The sequence below is a fragment of the Denticeps clupeoides genome, chromosome 13, assembly GCF_900700375.1.
Source record: "Denticeps clupeoides chromosome 13, fDenClu1.1, whole genome shotgun sequence".
Taxonomy (NCBI): Eukaryota; Metazoa; Chordata; class Actinopteri; order Clupeiformes; family Denticipitidae; genus Denticeps; species Denticeps clupeoides.
Window position 1 is genome coordinate 13,740,935 of NC_041719.1, and position 16,544 is coordinate 13,757,478.

The window sequence follows — 16,544 nt, forward strand, 5'->3', positions numbered from 1 at the left end:
CATAAGTAAACACAGGAAATCCACTCAGACTCATGCACCAGAACTCATTGTAAATTCAACTCATTATAATTTCCTGATACTGTAGTAAGGTGGACCGGTTAAGAAAGTAAATTCTGTCAGAGGTGAGAATGTGGGTGTCGCAGATCTTGCAGAGTTGGCTCCATATTCAATATTCAAAAACTCTGTATTCAATCCCTCATGATTACCCAGAATGCTTGGCAGCACCTGGGTCTGCTCACCATGGAACCTGAGAGTTGCAATTTGCTGAGCGGACTTCAATCAAGCCTCTTTGACCCACAGCAAGAATGTCAATCACGGCAGAGATTGAACCTTTTTATTTCTGCTCATAGTCTCAACATTAAAGAACGGGAAAGGAGAGAAAAATCCTCGAGCTCCTTCAGATTGACCTGATTTGGCATCATTGTTATGTGGAAGTCATCGTGGACACACGGTGACAAGGCAAATATCAAGTGGGAGTGTTCAGTCTTATGAGCATTTATCATAAAACATTTTGACTTTTTTAAGGATTGGGAAATTTAAAATAACTTACATTTACCCAATAAAGATTTAAAAAGATATAATGAGCTGTGTGTGTGTGTGTGAACCTGTCACTGTCTTACATTGTTCATCTATATTATTTGCATTTATACACACAGTCAGTGCTATATACACCCCATAACATGTCGTCTGAGCAACACCAGTAATGAAGTTTGTCCAGCTCAGTTCAACCATGGTGGTCGGGTGAACAGAAGGGAAATATTTGTGTGTGTGTGTAAAATATTTATGCTGCGTGGAGATCCGTCAGCCAATCATAATCACAATTTGTTCATGGACGGAGCAGACGTTTGTACCGCTGCAAATAACCCATCCAGATGTTCCAGAAAGAGGAGGCGGTGCGAAGACAAATATTAGTATAACGATAAAAAAAAGTAAGCTTGGTTTTGGGGGGGGGTGGGGGTTGGCTTTAAAAAAAAAGGATAAACAATAAGAGATGGAGAGAGGATCAAAGGATTTTGAAAGAAGGAAGATAAAAGAGATGAGTGAAAATCCATAGCAATGACACCTATCTTGATGCAATGACACCCAGCTTTGACTGAAAGGACGGTTTCCGACAGGAGATTCATTAAAGATGACATGCATGTGCACACTGTGACAGGAACTGCAACATTTCTGATGTGGGCACAAACTCCAACACGTGTGATGATGCCATGGAGTTCAGATTCTTCAACTTTTATTTCCGTAGGTGGCTGATCACAAATGATTATGCAATCACTTGTTTTCATTATTCATTCATAATTATTTTATGCAACACATCACTTTGCATTTAAGTCATTTATCATTCGTAGTTACTTCCTGAGTAAAAGGACCAGGCACTTACGAAAAATGAGTGAGAGTGGACATGATGCTCAAGTTACCACGCCCGCAGCCCATCTGCCCTCACCTGGCTTAGAGACTTCATCACCTTCCCAATAAGCCCCTGCAATACCCTGCACCACCACTCATATAAAAGGACGTGTCTGAGTTCCTGCGCTTAGGTCTTCCATCTCCTGTCATGAAAAGATATACAACATTTTCAATTAAAAATGAATGTTTGCTTCCTTTTTCTCACTATCAGACAGTGAACACATACATTGAAATAAATGAAATACAGTCAACAGTATTAAAAACAAATGACAAATAACCTGAACCTTTAACTGAATTAGAAGGCTTGTTGCAGGTTTAACCAAGCATTGCATTATGGGAAAGGGGTGAGTGTAGAGGAGTTATTTATCCTGATCCTGTGTTTCCCTGATATATGCATTAACTTTTAATAAGGATGAGTCAAAATAAATATATTGTTCATTTATAATTCATGTTCCTGCATTAGTTGAATAAAAATTCATTAATTTTAGTTCAGTTTCTTGACTGATTCAGGGTTTACAATGTACAAACACACACTGTGTGTTCCATGTGTGCTGTCATGAATAATCCACAAAGAGCAGATCTTGCAACAGTAAGAGTGTATGGAATTAAATATTTCATTATTCAATGCCTTGTTGGTTGGCCAAGTGGAAGCCCTGGTGCCTGGCAGGAAAGGTAGGCCATGACATTGTCCTCGGCATCAGCATCAGACTTGTTAACAACAACATTAACATAAATTCTGACAAATATAAACAGATCCTGAAACAAACTTACCTCAACTTAGAGTCAGTGGTGGCCTAGCGGGTAAGGAAACGTGGCCGTAATCAGAAGGTTGATGTTTCTAATCCACACCAGCCGAGGTGCCACTGAGCAAAGCACCGTCCCCACACACTGCTCCCCAAGGGTGATGGTTAAAAAAAAATGTCCTTGGACCCGGGCGCATGTCCTATTGCTTCACAATAAGAATAACTTTCTATTTCATATATTGTTATGAAACATTATGCACCATGACACTTTGTGAAATGTCTTGGTTTCTCTCTGCAGTTCCCACCATTCGTGCTTTCTCGTGCAATTAGAACAACCACATTTATAACATGGTTAATTATTTTTTTATAAATGTTCACAGATGGGTAAAAATTCAGCCACGTAAACCCTTTATGGCAAAGCTGTATGGCAAAGAAAGAAATGGAGAAAGAGGCCTAGGGTTCATTTCAATCTAATCCAAATGTGTCACCGTAGTTCCAGATAATCATCTGCACTCAAGTGGTGTTTGTGTGGAGGCTGACTGACAGCAGGAGTATTATATCTGAAAAGTGGCATTTCAAACGATCTGAAATGTGCACTTTTCTCCAGGCATTTGTTTAGGTGTTTAAAATGAAACTGCTAGAGCATTTTTGCGACTCATTACAACACACACGTTCTAATGATGATGGCTGTGAAATACTGATGTCCATAATTTCCTCTCTTCATCTTCTGAACTTGGTGTAAAATGATTTAATCCCACATACATACATTATTTTTTAAAAAAACTAAGTGAAAGAATGTGGAGAGGTGGAGTAATGGAACAAAGTTGACAAGGGGAATCTGTCCTGAAAGTGGAATTAATTTTTTGGCTCAGACATGTCTTAAGGATACCTACTCTTACCCTTTTCCATCGCATAAATATTTTGGCTTTGCCTGATATATCTAATAAAACTGTTTAGAATTTCTCCCAAGCGGTTTCCTATTGAAAATTATGTAAACCATGGAAGTGGGGAAAAAACGGCAGGAAAAAGGCTGAAAGGACGAGAAAAGTGATCGTCAGAACGCACCTTGTGTAAATATTTGAGACGCCTGTAAATCTCCGTAAAAGTCCCGGATAACCTTTTCTGTCCACAGGATGATTTATTGCTTCCTGTGATATGTCCCCAGTTTCACATCCTCTTCAAACTATGTCTGTCCCATCGCAGTTGTCCTCAGAGTCTAAACAGGAATAAATTTCTCAAATGGCTTTCTTCCTACAACAAAAAGGTGCAGCTTTCTCTTCCAGGTCTCTTCAAGTCAAGGGTCAAGGCCGCCAATCACTTCTGAACCAAGCCTTCTCACAACATAGAGAAGTAATATAATAGAAAAGTAAGAAGTAAAAATGAAAGGTCTATACATAAAAGCTTAACAGGACTGAAGTAGACAACCTGTTCATATGTCGGCAACATCGAGGTCAAACCGGAACAAAAGGGCAATCCAGAAGAAGAGGTCAAGGTAAAGGAAGTCGACATGAGGCAAGGTCTGTCAGGGTACGGCTTACAGAAAACAGGGAAGGATTGTGCGCATGGGTTTGCATCCTCGTTTAGTTTGTGCCGCCGTTTATACTCTGTCTGGTTTTGGGCGTGGCGTCCTTCCGGTTCCACAGGGTTGGGGTCGGCCCAGCGCTCCCTGGTGGCCTGGTGGACGGGTGGCAGTTGTTAAGCCTTGATTGTAAAATTTGACTTTGCCATTGCGGAGAAACATACAGACCGAGATTTCAAATGTGAAAGAAGCTACATTAGAATTCTTGGCAAAGGCGGCAGGGATGTATTCATCACCGCTGGTAGGGTTTTACATTATTGAAATCAATGGCAATCTGGGTGTATTACAAAGCATGGTACCAGCTGGGAAAACGTGAGCTCTTCGCAGGCTTCCTGGGAAATGTTTCAGGTTTCTAAGTCGGGACAAACTTTTGTCAAACTGTGCGCAGAAAAGCACAAACATTCTGTTTCGGCAAGGAAAACAAGCAATGGGCAGACATCATGAGGAAAGAGGAAGACATCAGACATCAAACGGCTCAAATCATGTCTGTCCTTGTGTGTGTCTCCCTCACTCTCTGTGGAGGATTACGTAAGAGACATGAACGAATGAATATTTATGCTTTGTTTTCTGTGAAGTCGATTTATTAATTCATCAGGCTGTATGCGGGAATGTATGTTACATCATGCTCCATACTTCAGAGAGAACCGCCCCTCATGTGTATTATCATTTCAAAAGCTATGTAATTTGATGATGTTGTAATTATGTTTTTTATAGGCAAAATGTTGCATAATTAAGACCACTGTATATGCAGGAAATCTTGGGCCTTCATTATAATTATGTTTTAATGTAATGGCCAGCTTGTAATGGCCAGCTTGATGACCTCACCATAAATGTCATGTACCACATGCACTCAGTCCTGACTGTTATCAAACCTGGCAGATAGGTTATGCAACTTCCGAACATCATTCAAGACTTTTCAGGATCTCTCCTCTGGACGTACATACGCTTAGTGTCCAGACGGTCCGTGTGTGTGTCTCTCTCTCTCTGAGTGTGTGTACTGTACAGTTTTAATAACGGCGTGAGTGGTCTTCATTTCTCCCTGAAATGCCCACATGGGAGTTGAGAAAAACAACAACATGTGCACACAGTGTTGGTAGTGAGAATTGCACATGTCCGTGTTATATAACTGTACTACCTCTGTAGACAGGGGAGAGCCTTTTCAGCTTCGGTTTTTATTTTTAGTCTTCTTGTTGTTTTTCACTGGATGCTACTTGTTTGCTTTTGCAGAACTTGAAAGTGGCTTTTCGCAACGTATTTGACGTCAGGATAACATTTGAAGAAAATTCAGCAGAACTAAAGAAATACAGAAAATACACGTAATGGGTAGGTAGTGAAAGTGTCATATGCTCCTCAACTGCTAATTGTAATTCTAGACATCTAATTATAGGCTGAATAATTGTATTGTTTTTCATGACATCTGGTTCTTTCTTTAAATTTTCATGTTTTGGTCTTTTTTCAAGTTTGCCATCAGGGCCTCGATCCAGTATCTGCTGTAAGCCCTGTTCAGTAGGGACCAACAGAACCAGGCCATCTATGCAGAGAAGAAACAGAAATTATATTTCATTGCATTCAGTGAAATGGGATGCAAAAGATTTTCGTTTGTGGAGCAACCATGTGTTGTTCCCGGGTCAAGATCATTTAAAATAACCTACAGTGCCCTACCTTTATTTAATAGCACCTTTTGTAATGATTTAATGGTTTTTCTAATGGGTTCTTAGTGTGGCGGAACAATTAAGCAGAAATCCTTGACTCCTGATCAACTGATGTACAAATATGAAGTGATGTGAACAAATATGAACTCTCATCAACATGGGAAAGACATGAAGGCACATAAACCAAATAGGAGAGGAGCGTGCTGACCTTAACAAGTCAGGTAATGGTAAAGAAAAAAAATTGGAATTGGAACTGTTTCTGGAAAAGGATCCAAATTGATTTTGCCTCCACATATCATGAGGAGGATGTTAGCAGAAGTGAACAAAAAAGAACATCAATTCTTCAACACCATCAGATGCAACTTCCAGACCAATCGATTTTTGGAAAGTATGTTGTTGTCTCCTTTTGGCTTCTCCTGTTAGAGGTTGCCACAGCAGACCAACCAGTCTGGTTGTCCACACAAAAACTTGTTATGCTGGATGCCGTTCCAGACCATAAGAGGGATCTGGAGAGATTTAGTGAAGTGGAACAGTGTCAAAAGCCGGTTCTGTTTATGCCATCTGAATTGAAGCACAAATAATTGTCAAATTATTACATTTTCAAAAATAACTGTGACGGATGTGTTTTGTCGGTAAAATTTTTATTTTTTTTGGTGTGAGAAACTTTAAGGAGGAATATTTGAGAAATTTAGATTTAGATACTTGCCAATATTCCAATTCATCACTGTCTGAAGAGATGAGCCACATCATCTACTTATCAGCCACACAGACAAGTGAACAGAGAAAGAGTACAGATTGATGGATGAACTGATTAAGGTGAATGGATCAAAGCACATCACTGGTGTGCTCCAAAAAGAAGCGAAGAGATGAGTTTGTAGTAGACTGATTCACTTGAACTGATAGCAGTGCAGCCGTGTCTGGAGCACTCTGACATTCTCGGCCTCTCATCTGAGATCGGTTACAATCACATCTCTCCCTCACACAGCACCAAGAGTGGAGTGAGATTCATATTTAATTCCATACATTATTCATGTTCATTATTCAGTGACGTTCATTCATCAAAATATGCCAATCCGTGTAGAATACAGTTACACTGTGCATGCACTGACATGGTTATGGCAATATTTCACTTTCATATCACCTATTTTTCCAAGGGCTTTATTATTGTTCCGCCTGTACATTTTAAAGGTAATTGATCTGAGCATATTATCTGTTCGCACTGCTTTCATTCTCTGCACAATGTAAAACACAGTATATTGAAGCTTGTAAATCAAATTGAGTGTTTATATTAACAGGGGATCAGACAAAATCCTTTATTTACAGATTAAAATTTGAGACATTTTTGATCCTCCAGCACAAAGTGCCTTGCAAAATTCTGTCTTATTTCACATATGGAATGCCTGCCAGTTTAGTTCCAAAAATGACTAATGTTTTGCAGCAGATTTGACAGGAGTACATGCCATTTAGACATGAAATATTCTATGCACAAATTGCCTGACACTCTTTTCACCTTTGCACACTCAGCAGGTCTTTCCAGGAAGTGCTCTTATAAATAAATGAACGTCCACATTGGAAAAGATTTAGTCATGCGGCCGCAGTGTGCAGCTTTAGGCAGTGAACAAATAAATTGAATAGCAAAATAACACAGCACACATAAGAAGCCTAATCGAAAATAGCAGCTGGTCGATTCCATTTATGAGTGCAACTTAAAGGTTAACAATTGCAATTATGCTGGACGTGCACTGGTGGGGCAGTCAGTGGGGTGAAGCAGGGGATCTATAAGCCTGCATATATAATTAAAGCCTTCAGCACTGACCTATACACCAATGTTGAAGAATAAGCCAGAAGTAAAAGATGCTTCATGGCCCTATTCGACTTTCGTGTCGATAGGTGAGCGTAGGGTGAGTTTGTGGTAAATTGGGAGGGAGGAAAATGTATCATTATCTCGACTTGGTCACATGCTCGCATTTCTGTGTATTTTCAAAGAAATGCAAAAACAAGAAGGCATAGAGTGAGCCATCGCTGGTGGATGCTGGTAAATGTGGACCCATCTATGTTATATGTGCGGGTGTCTATCTGAGTGCACGTGTGTGCGTGTGTGTGTGTGTGTGTGTGTGTGAGAGAGAAAGAGAGTGATCAAAGGCTGTCATTGCTGTGTTGCTAATGAAAGAGGAACACAGAAGGAGGGGATGCTGCCTGGAGGAAGGCTTGGAATAAACTGTGATTGGTGACGCACACCAGTATACATACCCAAGACTGTGAGGGGGGGTGTCGACTGTGGTGGAGAGAAGCTACTGGAAAAAAAATGGGCTGTATTTCTCCCCCTGAACCACCAGAAGCACTTGGAGCGGAATCTATTGCTGCTTTAGCCCCCACGCTTTTAACCCCAGTCACACACACAAAAAAAAAATTACTTACTTTCCCTCACAGCCTACACAGTTGGACATACAGATATGCTTACTCACGCGCACAACAGAGACACTCAATGCAAAACTAAAAATAGCAACAGACACGAGAACACAGTGAGTGCATGGATGTGCGCCCACCCGAATCATGGTGCTAATAACTGAGAGTTGTGCACGGTGTTAAAGACACGATGCTTCTTTTAGGTCATTAGTGTGCATGAATGTTTTCTACCTTCACCAAATGATCAGAATTTATTAGTGCCCCGAGTAGCCCGCTAATGCTTTGAAAGACATGGGTTGACTAGGTTTATATGGAGACACACACATACTATACACATACGCACACATTTCCTAGGAACCTTGGGCAATAAATATGCATCAAATGTGTAATTATTGCTATATAATTGGGTAAGCCTAACCTTAAACCTGCTTGCATTTTCAGATGACTTCTTTTCTCCAAAATGGCTGAGAAATCATCTGAGACCGACTGATGTTGGGAAATATCCCCCGGGGCCTCTCCAATATGGACTCTCAATATGAGTCTCTGGTCTGATCTTTTGTTATACAAATATGATGTTGTTGTACAAATATGATAAAATATGTGAACTGTGTGTCAGAACTTGGCTTTTAATAATCTGTCATTAAATGGAGACCAGTCCCCTTACACGCCGTGAACCATTCTCCACATTATGGTGAAATGTTGGTGGTGCCTTATAGTCCTGTATGACTTCTGTGTTCTGTTCTACGTAAGATTCGTGTAGTCTTTTAGATGAAACATACTGGCAGATACCAAATTTCATGGATTTGTATCTGAAAATTGTATCTTAATTGAAAGGGATCTCTGAAAAAAATCTCTTCTTCACATTTTCTGCAGTAAATTTAAATCTACAATTTGACTCTTTCTTATCGTCCTATACATTTCACATACACTAGAAGTGCCCGAACTCGCTTTGCCTCTCCTCTGTATAAAAAATTTAGCACATGAGCCTTTGGTATTGAAACGCTCCCTATTCCCTAATGCTCCTGACGCAAGAGCTTCTTACCTAATCCTCCCACCAGGTACCGACAATTATGAGCTGACCTCAGAGTGGAAGCCAGGGCTTTGAGGTTTTACACCTTCAGAAGTGCCTCTCTCTGAAGGAACAGTCAGACTGGCAGAACTATGCGCAAGGAGACTTAGGAAGGCATCACATCTGTCTCCTGTCAAGTGGAGAATTGAGCATGAATCTGATGTGTGAGCTTTCATGAGAGGTCTCACAGATATCCCAAGGTCACGTCTGTCGTGGGCGGGGTACTTTAATGGCGCAAATAGGAGCACCGTTATTTTGTTATCTCGAGCATTTTCCAGCCACTAATTTGGGACAGAAAAGGGATTTGACCCTGTGGCTCTGTGGATTAGCTGATAAATATGAGCAATTCTGTTTTGAAAAGTGTGTGACATGAAACATGAAAGTTGTCACAACCATGCTGGCATGACGAGGCAGGTGAACGGAAGTGATGACTAGGAGGTGACGAGAAGACGAGGAAGGAAGGACGCAATCGCATGACATCACAAAAACCGGGGTTTAATTGTGAAGCACAGGACTGGGGAGACATCCAAGACGTTGGCGAACATGAAACATAACATCAAAGACCCGACGGTGAACAGAAACGAACAGGGCAGCTTTATACATTTGACACAGGTGAAAAAGATTAGGGAACATTACACAGGACAAACGTGAAAGTAACCCCTTTCGGACTGGATTGAGACAAAAGTACTGCCTGGACAGGTAACTGACAACTTGTTGTGGGTGTTCAATGAATATATACAGAGAGTGCAGAATTCTAAGGCAAATGAGTATTTTATCCACATCATGCATGTTGTCTTACTCCAAGCTGTATAGGCTCGAAAACCTACTACCAATTAAGCATATTAGGTGATGTGCATCTCTGTAATGAGAAGGGGTGTGGTTTAATGACATCAACACCCTATATCAGGTGTGCATAATTATTAGGCAACTTCCTTTCCTTTGGCAAAATGGGTCAAAAGAAGGACTTGACAGGCTCAGAAAAGTCAAAAATAGTGAGATATCTTGCAGAGGGATGCAGCACTCTTAAAATTGCAAAGCTTCTGAAGCGTGATCATCAAACAATCAAGCGTTTCATTCAAAATAGTCAACAGGGTCGCAAGAAGCGTGTGGAAAAACCAAGGCGCAAAATAACTGCCCATGAACTGAGAAAAGTCAAGCGTGCAGCTGCCAAGATGCCACTTGCCACCAGTTTGGCCATATTTCAGAGCTGCAACATCACTGGAGTGCCCAAAAGCACAAGGTGTGCAATACTCAGAGACATGGCCAAGGTAAGAAAGGCTGAAAGACGACCACCACTGAACAAGACACACAAGCTGAAACGTCAAGACTGGGCCAAGAAATATCTCAAGACTGATTTTTCAAAGGTTTTATGGACTGATGAAATGAGAGTGAGTCTTGATGGGCCAGATGGATGGGCCTGTGGCTGGATTGGTAAAGGGCAGAGAGCTCCAGTCCGACTCAGACGCCAGCAAGGTGGAGGTGGAGTACTGGTTTGGGCTGGTATCATCAAAGATGAGCTTGTGGGGCCTTTTTGGGTTGAGGATGGAGTCAAGCTCAACTCCCAGTCCTACTGCCAGGTTTCTGGAAGACACCTTCTTCAAGCAGTGGTACAGGAAGAAGTCTGCATCCTTCAAGAAAAACATGATTTTCATGCAGGACAATGCTCCATCACACGCGTCCAAGTACTCCACAGCGTGGCTGGCAAGAAAGGGTATAAAAGAAGAAAAACTAATGACATGGCCTCCTTGTTCACCTGATCTGAACCCCATTGAGAACCTGTGGTCCATCATCAAATGTGAGATTTACAAGGAGGGAAAACAGTACACCTCTCTGAACAGTGTCTGGGAGGCTGTGGTTGCTGCTGCACGCAATGTGGATGGTGAACAGATCAAAACACTGACAGAATCCATGGATGGCAGGCTTTTGAGTGTCCTTGCAAAGAAAGGTGGCTATATTGGTCGCTGATTTGTTTTTGTTTTTGTTTTTGAATGTCAGAAATGTATATTTATGAATGTGGAGATGTTATATTGGTTTCACTGGTAAAATTAAATAATTGAAATGGGTATATATTTGTTTTTTGTTAAGTTGCCTAATAATTATGCACAGTAATAGTCACCTACACACACAGATATCCCCCTAAAATAGCTAAAAATAAAAACAAACTAAAAACTACTTCCAAAAACATTCAGCTTTGATATTAACGAGTTTTTTGGGTTCATTGAGAACATGGTTGTTGAACATGGTTCAATAATAAAATTATTCCTCAAAAATACAACTTGCCTAATAATTCTGCACTCCCTGTAATTGTCATATTCCCTGTACCAAAATTAAAGACATGCCACAAAATATTTTTTGCACTCCATTATTAGCATGGCCTGATATATTTATTTAGATATTTTTGTTATGAAAAAAGTGAGCACATATTGTGGTTTCAATTACTTTAATTCATAATTTTCTTTAAAAAATCATGTATACTGAGAATGATTCTGGAGTCTGAAGGGCAGTGCATAAAACATTCCAGTCAATGTAGAGTTTATCTTATGATCGAACACATATTGCAGTTCAGCCCTGCTTTGGGTGATGTTGTTCTCAATATAGTGATGCGTTTCATTAGATGAACACCCTGTAATATCGGTCGCTTTCTTTCTATTGTGCAAGAATCAAAGGGACAAGCAAAGGAACACATTCGTCTGAGGCACCAGGGACAGCAGCTGATGTCAAATCGATAGTGGCCACCCAGCTGAGATATGGGTTCTTCTGCATGAACTAGATGCGGATTTTCCTTTCAAAAACACATACATTGAGATTTACTGATGATGTTTTTCTTTTTAAATCAACTTTTCCACGTGTGCATCTTCTCCCCTGGAGTTCTTTTCTTTTCAAAAGTCTGGTATCAATGTTATCCATCAAAGCATCCTAAAAGGTTTGTTTTTATTTGCCTTTCGCTTATTCATTTTTTTGCAGATATCTAATCACATTTCCTTTATAAACAGCAACACATAAAAATAAAAATGTTTTATGCTCTTATCGTAAAGACACTATTACATTACAGGCAGTTTCTGCCTCCAGCTTATGTACATAAATAGTAAATCATAGTAAACCTTTTTTTCATCTAGGTTGGTCTAGAGCTCTCCATTCTATTTTTAAAAGTATCTGGATGGGGTGTGCTTTTGAGAATGCAGTTGTGTGTTTTATTGTGTGTATGCATGTGTGAAGGCCGCTGCTTTTAAGCTTGTTGCTGGATGGTTGCCCGACCGAGATTACACCGTATAAAGCCGTCTGCCTGGACTGACCCTTTTCCACTGCACTCTTAGTAACCAATCTCTGACCCTCACAGTGGGCTGCCAACCTGCTAATCATAACTAAACTCACTAGCAAGACCCCAATGCCAGATTAAAATCTGGCAACACAATGAATCGTGAATTTACCATGTCTGTGATGAATTGGTGTCCTCGAGACATCATTTCTAAAACAATTGCCACAAATAGAAAGTGACTTTCAGCTGCATTACACGAAAGGAGTTCTGATCCTGCGGTTACTCACACTCTGAGCAGATGACACATAGCCAAACCGAATACAGTTTTTTTTGCCACAGGTTCTGGGATATTCATGTTTTGCATCTCACAGTCAGTGAACAAAATGTGGAGATGGGGTAAAACGTAATCCACTTCTTTCACATATTCATTGCCATGACCTAGATCCACAGCATTATTACTGTACAGCTAACCTCTAACTGATCTAGGCCTAATGCTATGATCCAGTATATCTTTGACAGCCGAATTAAAATGGTCAAAGCTGTGGGTATCAGTACTTAAGATTTTCATGAAAATTATTCCTTTGATTCGGACAGGAAACCAAAGTTCAACGGTTCCCAGCAGAGGTATCTGCAAGATACATTTCTTTACCTGTTTATTACCTTGTCCAACTAACTGTAACCCCGCTCAGATACGTGTGAGTTTTCTTCCACGTTTGTTAAATAACACTAAAATTGTCATGCAATTCCCCCTCCTGCATCCATTTCATGTTAACCACTATGTTCTTCACAACAGCTGAAAATTGCCATTATTACTGACTAAAACCATTCACTTTGGATGGTGGCAACATGAAGAGAGCATGCAAATGCCACACACAAAGCTGGAGCAAGGATTCCAACTCAAGACTACCTGCTGCACCACTGTGTGACCCTGCAGACTAAAGTATTCTGTATACATGATTGCATGCATGTGCTATGCACTCATGATTGCGTTTTTATGAGCCGTCCCTTGATGAGTGCTCCGCCAGCTTCTCGAGCACGTAGATAATTAAAAACCAGTCATTGTCCCCAAAAAGCGCTACCGAGCGTTGCATGTGCATGAGTGTGACACAGACAAAGCATGCAAGAACAAATTATGTTAATTCAAACAATTATTATCTTACAAAGACAGTGTTGTACATTGCCATTGAGACATGAAAGGTTGTCTGCTAAACACTCCAGTACTCAGCAGAGGGAAATAATGAAGTAAGGAAAAAACAAAAAGCAAGAATATTAGACTGAGTGAAGACACCTCTGCATGGAGCAGTGGTGGCCTAGCGGTTAAGGATCTCGATCCGCCAAGGTGCCTCTGAGGTGCCACTGAGCGAAGCACCGTCCCCACACCCTGCTCCCCGGGGGCCTGTCGTGGCTCCCCACTGCTCACCCACTGCCCACTGCTAGTAGTCTCAGCCACAGTGGGCCATGGCTTGCAGGCCCCTTCACTGCTGTCCAGAAGACGTAGCCCAGAATGTCCAGAACAGACGTGTTGTCTCCCTCATTGTGGTGAGGATAGTGTCCAGCTGCATGAGATTTCAGTACCAGGCAAAATGCCACCAGAAGTGTGTCAGCGTGTACAGTCTGAGCCTGTGAGCACACCACAGTGTGTAGACATTGCAAGGTAATCTACCAAGCCCTTCTCAACCACACAGGTCCTGATTGGACAGAGAAGGGGACGACTGCCCCAGATGTCGGCTTCTGTTGCAACTGTCAGGTCTTTTGAACTTTGTGAACTCGGTCACAACCTCTGCAATACAAACACATACAGAAACCATCCAGCTGTATTCTGCAAGATATATAAATATGTATAATATTCATAGAACATCTCATTTTTGAACAGGCTAAACAAACAACAGGCATAACTGAGACAACGAGACAATGTCCAGATTAATCCCGTCTCTGACCCAGTCTGGTCGTTATCTCCGCTTTATTGTTCACTTCTGACCTCTCTCCCTGTTCCACTGTCCCTGATCTTCAGCTCTGGGCTTAAGTCGTCCCTGTGCAGGTGGGTGAGCGACCCTTTATTTCATATGAGTCCGTATGATCTCATTGCAGTCACTCAGGAATCTTTTTGAGGTCTCCTTCACCTCGCTTTCTCTCTCTGTGCCCCTTCCATCTTCTGGGTCCATCATTACTGAACCATCAAGTGTGATAATTCGGATGAATAAGTGTTTGCGACGTTTTCAATCTTCTCCGGTGTGTTTGTGTGTGGGGGAAAAGTTCCTTCAGAAGTTCCCACAGATTCCCCCAGGATAGAGCTGAACTCTTTTAATCATCTGTCTGACTGAGAAGAACTGGACTCTTCCAGACTTATTACCTTTATCCCAAATTCAAAGAGAGGGAATTTCTCTCTCCCAGTATTTTAGTATTTCAGGTCAACTAAACCCTAAACTTGTACACATCGATAATTTTATGGAAATTGTAGCACTTCACATGCCCTGATGCCCTGGCTAACCACACACATGGTAAGGCTTGCTAGATTAATAAAGCGAAAGGCTATTAATGCTTTAATGGAACTTAATGCTCCTTGTATATTCATGTTTGCCTCATTACTTGCCTTTGCATGCATGCATGTTTGTGTGTAAAGGGGTGGATGGTTCAAAACAAAGATGTAAAGATGTAGAACATGTAAGCATTGAATAATAAGTATAATGTTGGATATCTGAAGCTGAGCACAAAATGTATGTTCCCTCTTATGGTGCACATGGCTGGATTTGAGGCCACTTGTCTCTGAAGGTAGAAAAGACACTTGGATCGTGGTCTGGTTCTGCATGGCAGGAACTGCAGGTTGTGTGTGGCAGGGCGCCGATGACAGCTCTCTCCCCAGGGCCCTGTCACACCTGTCAGCCGTGGCTTTGCAGGAAATGCCCAGGCTTCAGGCCTTTCAATGGATCCTTTCAGAGGGAACAGAGCGCTCCTGTTTGAGGGGGTAAACAGAAAGTAAATCATGTACAGATACATCAGCACATCCATGCATGCACAAACATTTCCAAACTGAAAATGTGTACATACACACTCACTCACTCACACACACACACTCATAGTTCTAGAATTGAAAGCTTGTACAGTTGTGATAACTTTTCTAGGTTTACTTATTGAATTACTAAAAGATTGTTTTAGATTTTCAGTGTGGTCTCTGATTTGTGAATAAAAGTATTCATGCACACATCTGGCACACATCAGGCAGACTTCTGTCTGGCATTTGACAGGTTAATGATGCTGAGTGTGCAAGTTTTTTTGTAATTAGGACTGGTCAGGATGTTGAAAAAGTGAAAGTTCTTATGAAGACCACATTCGTGGCCATCACCATTAATAATATTGGGATTAGATCTTTATTGTTGATAATAGATCCATCTTCTTGTTCATGTAACAGCACTCTTCACTCACAGGCACCGACCAGTCGGACTTGGCCGTCCTATTGGCCGTCCTCGTGGAATCAGTAGTCACTGCACACCGCGCCTGGACCTGTTTCCATAGTGATAATGACCTAAGCAAGGAACCAACAGAAAGTAAATACGACTTGTGTAAAGAACATGGTCACAGCGGGGAAAGTGGAATAAATTATTATAATATAAAGTCAGAGATTATTTAAAAATGAGACCTTAAGTAGAAAGACAGTGTGTGAAATAGGTAAAAAAGTGTATTTGCTGTAGTCATTGTTTTGGGTGTTTTTTTTGTGTAGAAAAAGCATAAGTGGCACTTCATGATAAGAAGGTTGTGGAACTGATTAACGGGAGACAGAGGGTGAAAGGAGCAGACAGCGGTTCTTCATGCTCCTGCGTCACACGCCGCATGTCTGACACATCCCATTAGCCACAGCCCTGATTTTTTACATTAGGATCGGTTACAAGCCCTCAATTCGGCAGGAAGCAATTTCATACTGCACTCATGCTCATTACGGTCTCCCCAGACTGTTCTCAGGTCAGTGGAGACGCCACTCACAGAAATGCAGGCCACGAGGACAGTAATGAGACGGTGGGAAGACTCCCACCTTTCCGAGATGTAATGAGATTAGAGCTGTTTGGATGGTAAGCGAAATCAAAATTCAGATCTCGAATACACTTTGGAAACCGAAACCAGACCTGGGGGAGCAACGTCAGGGGTAATAATAAGTTTAGGTTGTGCTATGCACAGCACCCCATGTCCAGCTCTTTCTCTCACTTTCTAATCTCGCTCCCCGCGAGCCTCCCTCCTCTGTACTCATTTGCTCCAGCAACTTGATAAGAGGACAGGAGACAAACAGCCGATGCAGACTCTGCCATTGATTTGGCAGAGAGAAAACCTTTCGGCTCTCAGGAAAGTAATAACATTTCAGGAGTTTCTCTCAACTGATGCAGGCGATATGTCCTCTACGTTATTACTGCACCTGGAGATGGCGAGGAGAGAACATTGCAGTGGAGAT

The 16,544-nt window shown here is 41.4% G+C and overlaps 1 long non-coding RNA gene across 1 annotated transcript; it reads left to right on the top strand.

Annotated features, from left to right (window-relative positions):
- Positions 1-4,935: 4,935 nt before the first annotated feature.
- Positions 4,936-8,394, top strand: LOC114802668 (uncharacterized). Its single transcript, XR_003751754.1, has 2 exons — positions 4,936-5,049; positions 8,226-8,394. It is a non-coding gene; the product is annotated as an uncharacterized LOC114802668 (long non-coding RNA).
- Positions 8,395-16,544: the final 8,150 nt, after the last annotated feature.